The sequence below is a fragment of the Canis lupus genome, chromosome 24 (assembly GCF_003254725.2).
Source record: "Canis lupus dingo isolate Sandy chromosome 24, ASM325472v2, whole genome shotgun sequence".
In the NCBI taxonomy this organism is placed as follows: Eukaryota; Metazoa; Chordata; class Mammalia; order Carnivora; family Canidae; genus Canis; species Canis lupus.
The window spans coordinates 46866614-46873113 of NC_064266.1; positions in this window are offsets into that span (position 1 = coordinate 46866614).

Consider the following 6500-nt stretch of genomic DNA (forward strand, 5'->3'; position numbering starts at 1 on the left):
TGGAGAATGTCAGAACAGAACGCCATCCCTGTTACAGCCGAGTAAGGGACCACTGTCCAACAGGCCACCTTCTGCTCGTCTGTTCATCGGAGGATGGGCGCAGGGGCTGATCCCACCCTCGGCTACGTTCTGGTACCGAACAGCACCAAACAGGTGGTGACAGTCCTGCCGTGGACGTGCATGTCCAGGATTGGTTTCAGCCGGTTTTCAGTCGTGACTGTCGTCTGACTTCACAGACCCCACTGTTGGGAGGGAGGCCAGACCTGGACGCAGGGAAGTCTCACTCCTCCAGCTGGGAAGAGCCACGCGCACCGGGACGGGGCCTGTGGTTCTTTGCTGGAGCTGCTGGGTGCCCGCATGTGCCACCGTGACCCAAGTCCCCAGTGAAACCCCTGCCACACTATTAAATATTTTAGCAAATAAAAAAATTTTAAACCTGCGGCCAGATGTCCAAGTTGACAAAGTGCTTAAGGCATCTGGCTGATAAAAAGCCCAAGCCCTTGGTAGATGGGATTGAAAACAAGCCCCGAGGCAAGTGTGTGATATTAAAAACATCCTGGGCTCCTTTGTGCGGGGCTTGGGCGCACAGAGGTTTGGAGGCAAGTGTCCATCTGTCGCCACCGCGCATCCTGACACTCAACAAAGCCAGATAGATCTGGGCGCAGCGGCCGCTCTGCAGCAGGCCTGAGTGGGACGCTTGTCACAAAGGCAGAGCCATCAATATTCATGGCTGGGCCTGCTGGTGGCCCTGGGAGCCCCTGAGCTGGGGCTGGGCCTGCTTGGGGCAAGCGCTGCTCTGTGGCCTTGGCTCTTGACTTCAGGGGACAAAGAGCAACTGCTTCCTGGTGAACTTTGCCTCCCCAGTCTGTGGAAGCATCCAAGGGACAGACGGGGACCCACAGAGGATCACAGTCCTCTCCTGGGTGGAGGGAAGGACTGGGCCAGGCCTCACGTGAGGGTAGACTTCTCCCCATAAGGAGGAAGAGAGGACAGGCCCTGGGGGGAAAGGAGGCTGGGAGTGGGGGATGGGAGGCTGGGGTGGGGGCTGGGGGGATGGGAGGAGGGGATAGAAGAAGAATGAGAAGCTGAAATGGGGGCTGAGAGGGGGATGGGAAGGGGCTGGGAGGCTGGGAAGGCGATGAGAAGGTGCAATGGGAAGCTAGGGTGGGGCTGGGTGGGGATGGAATGAGGGCTGAGAGTCTGGGTGGGGGATGGGAGCCTGGGTGAGGAGGGGAGGATGGGATGGGGGTCTGGGGTAGAGGCTGGGTGGGGATGGAAGGATGGGATGGGAGGCTGGAGTGGGGAACAGGTGGGAGATGAGAAGGGGATAGAAGAGGGAAGAGAGCCTGAGGTGGGGACCGAGAGGGGGATGGGAATGGGCTGGGAAGCTGGGAAGGTGATGAGAAGGTGGGATGGGAGCCTGGGTGGGGGATGGGAAAGGGCTGGGAGGCCAAGAAGGTGATGGGAGGATGGGTGGGGGATGGGAGGGAGTTGGGAGGCTGGGGTGAGGATGGATGGTGGATGAGAAAGGGATGGAAGAGGGATGAGAGGCTAGGGTGGGAGCTGAGAGGAGGATGGGAAGGGACTGGGAGGCTGGGAAGGTAATGAGGGTGGGAAGCTGGGGTGGGGAATGGGTGGGGAGTGGGTGGGGGGCTGGGTGGGGGCTGGGAGACCCAGGGAGAGCTGCACAGCTGACCACCACTAGCCAGAACCAGTCAGAAACACCAGTGGTTCTGATGCTACCCCCAGTGGTGTGTGTGTGTCTGGAAGCCCTGGTGGTGACCGTCCTGGGACAGCTGGCTCTGCTGACACAGGTACCTGTCTGTGCCTCTAACTCGCTAGGGTGCGTTTGCAGGATGGTGGGAGCTGTATCCCCCATCTGGCCCCCCCCACCCCTGCAGTGTTGCCCCGTAGACCTCCAGGTCAGGAGCACCTCCCCCTACAGAGGCCCCAGGCTGCATGCGGGATGGGCTCTGGTTTAGGGCCTGGCCTGGAGGGGGGGAGTCCTCGTTCTTGCTTCCTCCCTCTTAACCTTGGCTGCTCTTGTCCCTGCAGCTGAGAAACGTGGCTGCCCACGCTTCGTCCCGCTGGCTGAGGGGGTCACGGGCACGGTTAGCTGGGCGCTGGTCCGGAATGAATCCGGGAGCTCATCCACACGGGAGAGAAAATGTGTCAACTGCATGCGTTGGTTTCTGGGGGCCCCGTCCCCCAGGTGCTGCCCAGGGACCCCAAGCAGGTCATTTGTAAAAGGGCACCAGGCCCGGGTGCCCGAGGGAGACACATGCACTTGCCCCCCGGCCTGGACAGTCTTCAGTCTTCACTGGGCCTCTGGCCCATCGGGGGTACCAGCGTCCCCACTTCCAGCCCGGCCACCGCCGACCGACCCCAGGGCCACCCCCCCCCCCCCGCCCCCGTCCCCACACCCTATTTCCCAAGTGCAGCATGGGTGTGAGGCTCCAGCAGCTCCTTGAGAATGTTCTAGCACGACCTGTGCTTCATTTCAGAACAATGGAAACTTAATGAAAATGCCTCAGAGGAAATTTTATCATTGAGGGTTTTATGTAAGACCCAGAAGGGCCACTCCTGTGGGACAGTCATTACTGCCGTTAGGCCCATTCCGTTAATTAGCCCCGGCATTTATTACTGCCAATAAAAGATAACATCGGGGGATTGATAGAGGCAGTGTGTCTGCAGGTCTCTTCCCAGCCCGCGGTCACTGGGGCAGGGCCTTGGGGGACAGAGGGACTCGGTGGAGACGGCTGGGGGACACAGTGGGGTCAGGGGAGCCCAGCTGGATCTGCTTACCTGCACCTTACATCCAGGCGTGACCCAGGCCCTGAAGATGGGGCCACGGGGCCACGGGTCACTGTCTGCAAGGACGGTCAGCAAAGACCCCAGGACAGAGGACAGAGATGTTCCTTCCTTCCTTTCTTTTTTTTTTTAAGAATTTATTTATTTATTCATGAGAGACCCAGAGAGAGAGGCAGAGACACAGGCAGAGGGAGAAACAGGCTCCCCGCAGGGAGTCCGATGCAGGACTCGATCCCAGGACCCCGGGGTCTCGCCCTGAGCCAGAGGCAGATGCTCAGCCACTGAGCCCCCAGGTGCCCTGAAAATTTCCTTCCTTTGAAACGAGAACCACGGCCTGCGGCAAACCGCGCTTCTGGTCACGCGTTTACTTGGTAGACTTGGAAAGCGTCCGTGTCCGTGAGTGTGACTGCCCTTGCTTCCCGGCGGTGGCCACACGGGGCTCGGTTCCTCGGGGTCCGGGTTGTATTTAATATGTGTAATGTGCAGAGAAGCAGGTCAGGGCTTCAGATTAGTGCCCGTCGCAGAACGAGGCCAGCAGCGTCCATCTGGAACGGGCTCGCGTGTCCAGCCCGCGCTCGGCCCACAGCCCCGGCCCGCCCGCGTCTGCTGGTCTCCATTTAATGAGTGACTTTGGATTAAAATGGGAGCCGACCACAGGGCCCGGATCTACATTAAATCTCCACAAAATGAAAATTGCAAAGATTGACTTAGGGCCCTACGTGAGGACGTGTAATCACAGGCTCATCCGTGACGCTCCCTCGGGACAGATGACCGAGCTGCCACGCAGGATTACGGATGCCCCCTGTGCTCCCCACTGACGTCAGGCCCCGCCCCGACCACAGGCCTCAGCTCACATCCTCCAGTTAAACATCCTCCGCGTTTTACTGCATCAAAAAGGTGCAGCAGGAGCAGGCGGGTAGCGGCGGCCCGAGGAGGACGCAGGCTCGTGGGGCCCGAGTGGCCGTGGCTGCCGCCGCCGAGGTCGTGGCTGTAGCGGCTCCCTTGCTGCAAGCGTGTCCTGCGTCCCGACCAGGTTCTCGTTCTATGCTGTCCGCCCCGGGAGGGTCTGGAGGTCCCCGGGCTAACGCCAGCTGACAAGTGGCTTGGCGGGAGCCCAGGGTGCGGGGCTTCCAGAAAGTGGTATCATGTGGCCGTCCCCGCCTGGCGCTGCCTGGGGCCCTCCGTGGCCACGGCTGTCACTTCCCGTGTAATCAGTGCCTACAGGGTGCTCACCGCACCCCGTCCCAGGCCCTCACCGGGAACCACCCCGGGGAGCTCTGACCCGGCCGATCAGACCTGCCCGTAAAGACGAGGGCGGGGGAGCTCATCTCACCCCGAAAAAGTCCCGTTCACATCGCAGAGTGGCGCTGAGATTTAGGGAAACACCTGGCACGGCCTCTCAAAACCTCATGTGTCGAGGTTGGCACCCCATTTACAGATGGTAAGACGGAGGGACCCCGGTGAGGCTCACGTGCCCGCTGGGAAGGGCCGCACACGGGCACTCCTCCCCCGCCCCCAGGTGCTTTGGGAAAGGCAAGACTCCAGGCCCAGAACGCCCATGGGGGGGGGGGGGGAGGCTTCTGGGGAGGGCAGATTCTCCATCTCGACCGCGGTGGCGGCTGCGGGTCCCCACATTCGCAGCGACGTGCGGCACAGCCGGCACATGGCACTGCGTGTAAATACACCCTGATGAGCGTGACTTGAAACAAATCCCGTTACAGGTGACGATGGAGTCTGGAAGCAGGCGGCGCAGGCTGGGGACGTACCTCACGCCGCCCAACTGTGTTCCTCAACCCAGTTAAACGTCGGGCAGATGCAAAGTCTGTCGTCGCACAACACGAAGAGGAAAGCGCCCAGTGTAGGGCTGAGCCTGTACAAGGGCCCCGCACCCCTCCCCCGGAGGCTCTGCAGGCTCCTGGGGGCACCGGGGGCCTCGGGCGAGGTGTCCCCGCGTGTGCTGTCCGAGGCCCGGCCGGTGCAGCCCGCCGACCGCGTGCGGCCAGAGCAGCTGACGAGGAAGCCCGACCAGGGCCTGGGGGAGCACACGGCCCCACCCGGTCCCCAGTGCCTGTGGCTTCGTCACTGTCCCTCCACAGAGGAGGGGCCGCCGCCCTCTGTGGGGCGCACCCCCTGCCCCCGGAACACCTGCTGGAGCCTCGGGCGGCCTCTGACCTTGTTTGTTCGTTTGTAATTATTTTGGAAACATTCTTCCTTCGCCGCCGCCGCAGACGTGGTGGGCGGAGAGCAGGGGGGGCAGTTGAAAGCCGAGGCTTCCCTTTAAAATGACATATTTAGCGGCTCTGCAGCTGTAATGAGGCCGCCTAATGAAGTCAGTATCCTTGAAAGTCCACCCATGTCCCTCATCTGTCAGCAACGCCACCTTCCAACGCGATATTAATTAACCACCGCGTCCCCTGCGGTGCCAGAGAGACGCTCGTCCCCGTAACGGGCAGGTTAGGGGAGGCACGGCTCCTCAAAATTAGGTTATAAACCAGCCTTATTAAGCAAATATTAGAGCAAATTGCCCCGACAACATGCTCATTAGGAGACGCTGATTTCCTGCCCGCACCCCTGTCCCGGCTTCACCCCTCCTAAAATCCGATGGGCGCTGGGCCGGGCGGGGGGCGGCACCCAGGAGAGGCGCGTTCTGGGAGCCCGGCTCGGGCCTCCCCTCAGCCGCACAGCGACGCATTCGGCGGCCCCCGCTCCCCGTAGCTCTTGCGGCGAGGATGTCCCCGACCCAACAGAAGGCACTTCTCTCTTGGGTCCTGCCTGTGGTCTGCGTAGAGCAGCCTCGCCCTACTTCTGGGGCAGCTGCGTGGGCGGCAGGGGGACCCCACCTGAGCCAACCCTGGTTTGCTCCGGGCCACGGTCACCGGCGTGGTGTGGCCTTGTGGCCTTGAAGGGTGTCCCTGGGGAGCCCGAGGAGGTGGGGGGTGGAGAGCAGGGACCTGCCCGCCGGTTTTGTTTATGCTGCTTTACCCTCTGTTACGTTTTCAGAAAGGGTTTGAGGCCCTAACCTCAGCCATCTGCCCAGGAACTTTTTAGGTTTTTTTTTTTTTTTAATATTTTATTTATTTATTCATGAGACACACACACAGAGAGAGGCAGAGACACAGGCAGAGGGAGAAGCAGGCTCCATGCAGGGAGCCCGATGCGGGACTCGATCCCAGGACCCCGGGGTCACGCCCTGGGCCGAAGGCAGACGCTCAACCGCTGAGCCCCCCAGGTGCCCCTCCAGGGTTTAAAATGGAAAGCCTGTGTCTTGGGACACCCCCAGTCCCAACAAGCAGGCAAGAGGGCACCCTGCTAATCTCACATTCAAGGCCAGGCGGTCTATGGAAAGGCAGGGAGTTGAGGGTGACGGGGGGCGTCGGGAGAAATGGGCCGTGGGTGGGGGCCCAAGGCCGTGTGGGCGTCTGCGTTCCGGCTGCAACCGGGGACCCGGGGACCTGCATGGGAGATGGGAGTGTCCATAGCGTGACACACGCCTGTGAGCTCAGGAGACAGTCCCCGCAGGGGATAACGGAGGCCCCCGCCTGTCCTCACCCCGGGTGACGGGTGACGGCCCGCCACCTCTAACCCCGCATCCGCCTGCACCCTCCAGCCCCGCGGCCTTTGCCTGAGCCAGATGCGGCCAGCACCGCCCGAGGCTGTGACCCGGGTCCTGAGACAGCGGAATACATTTG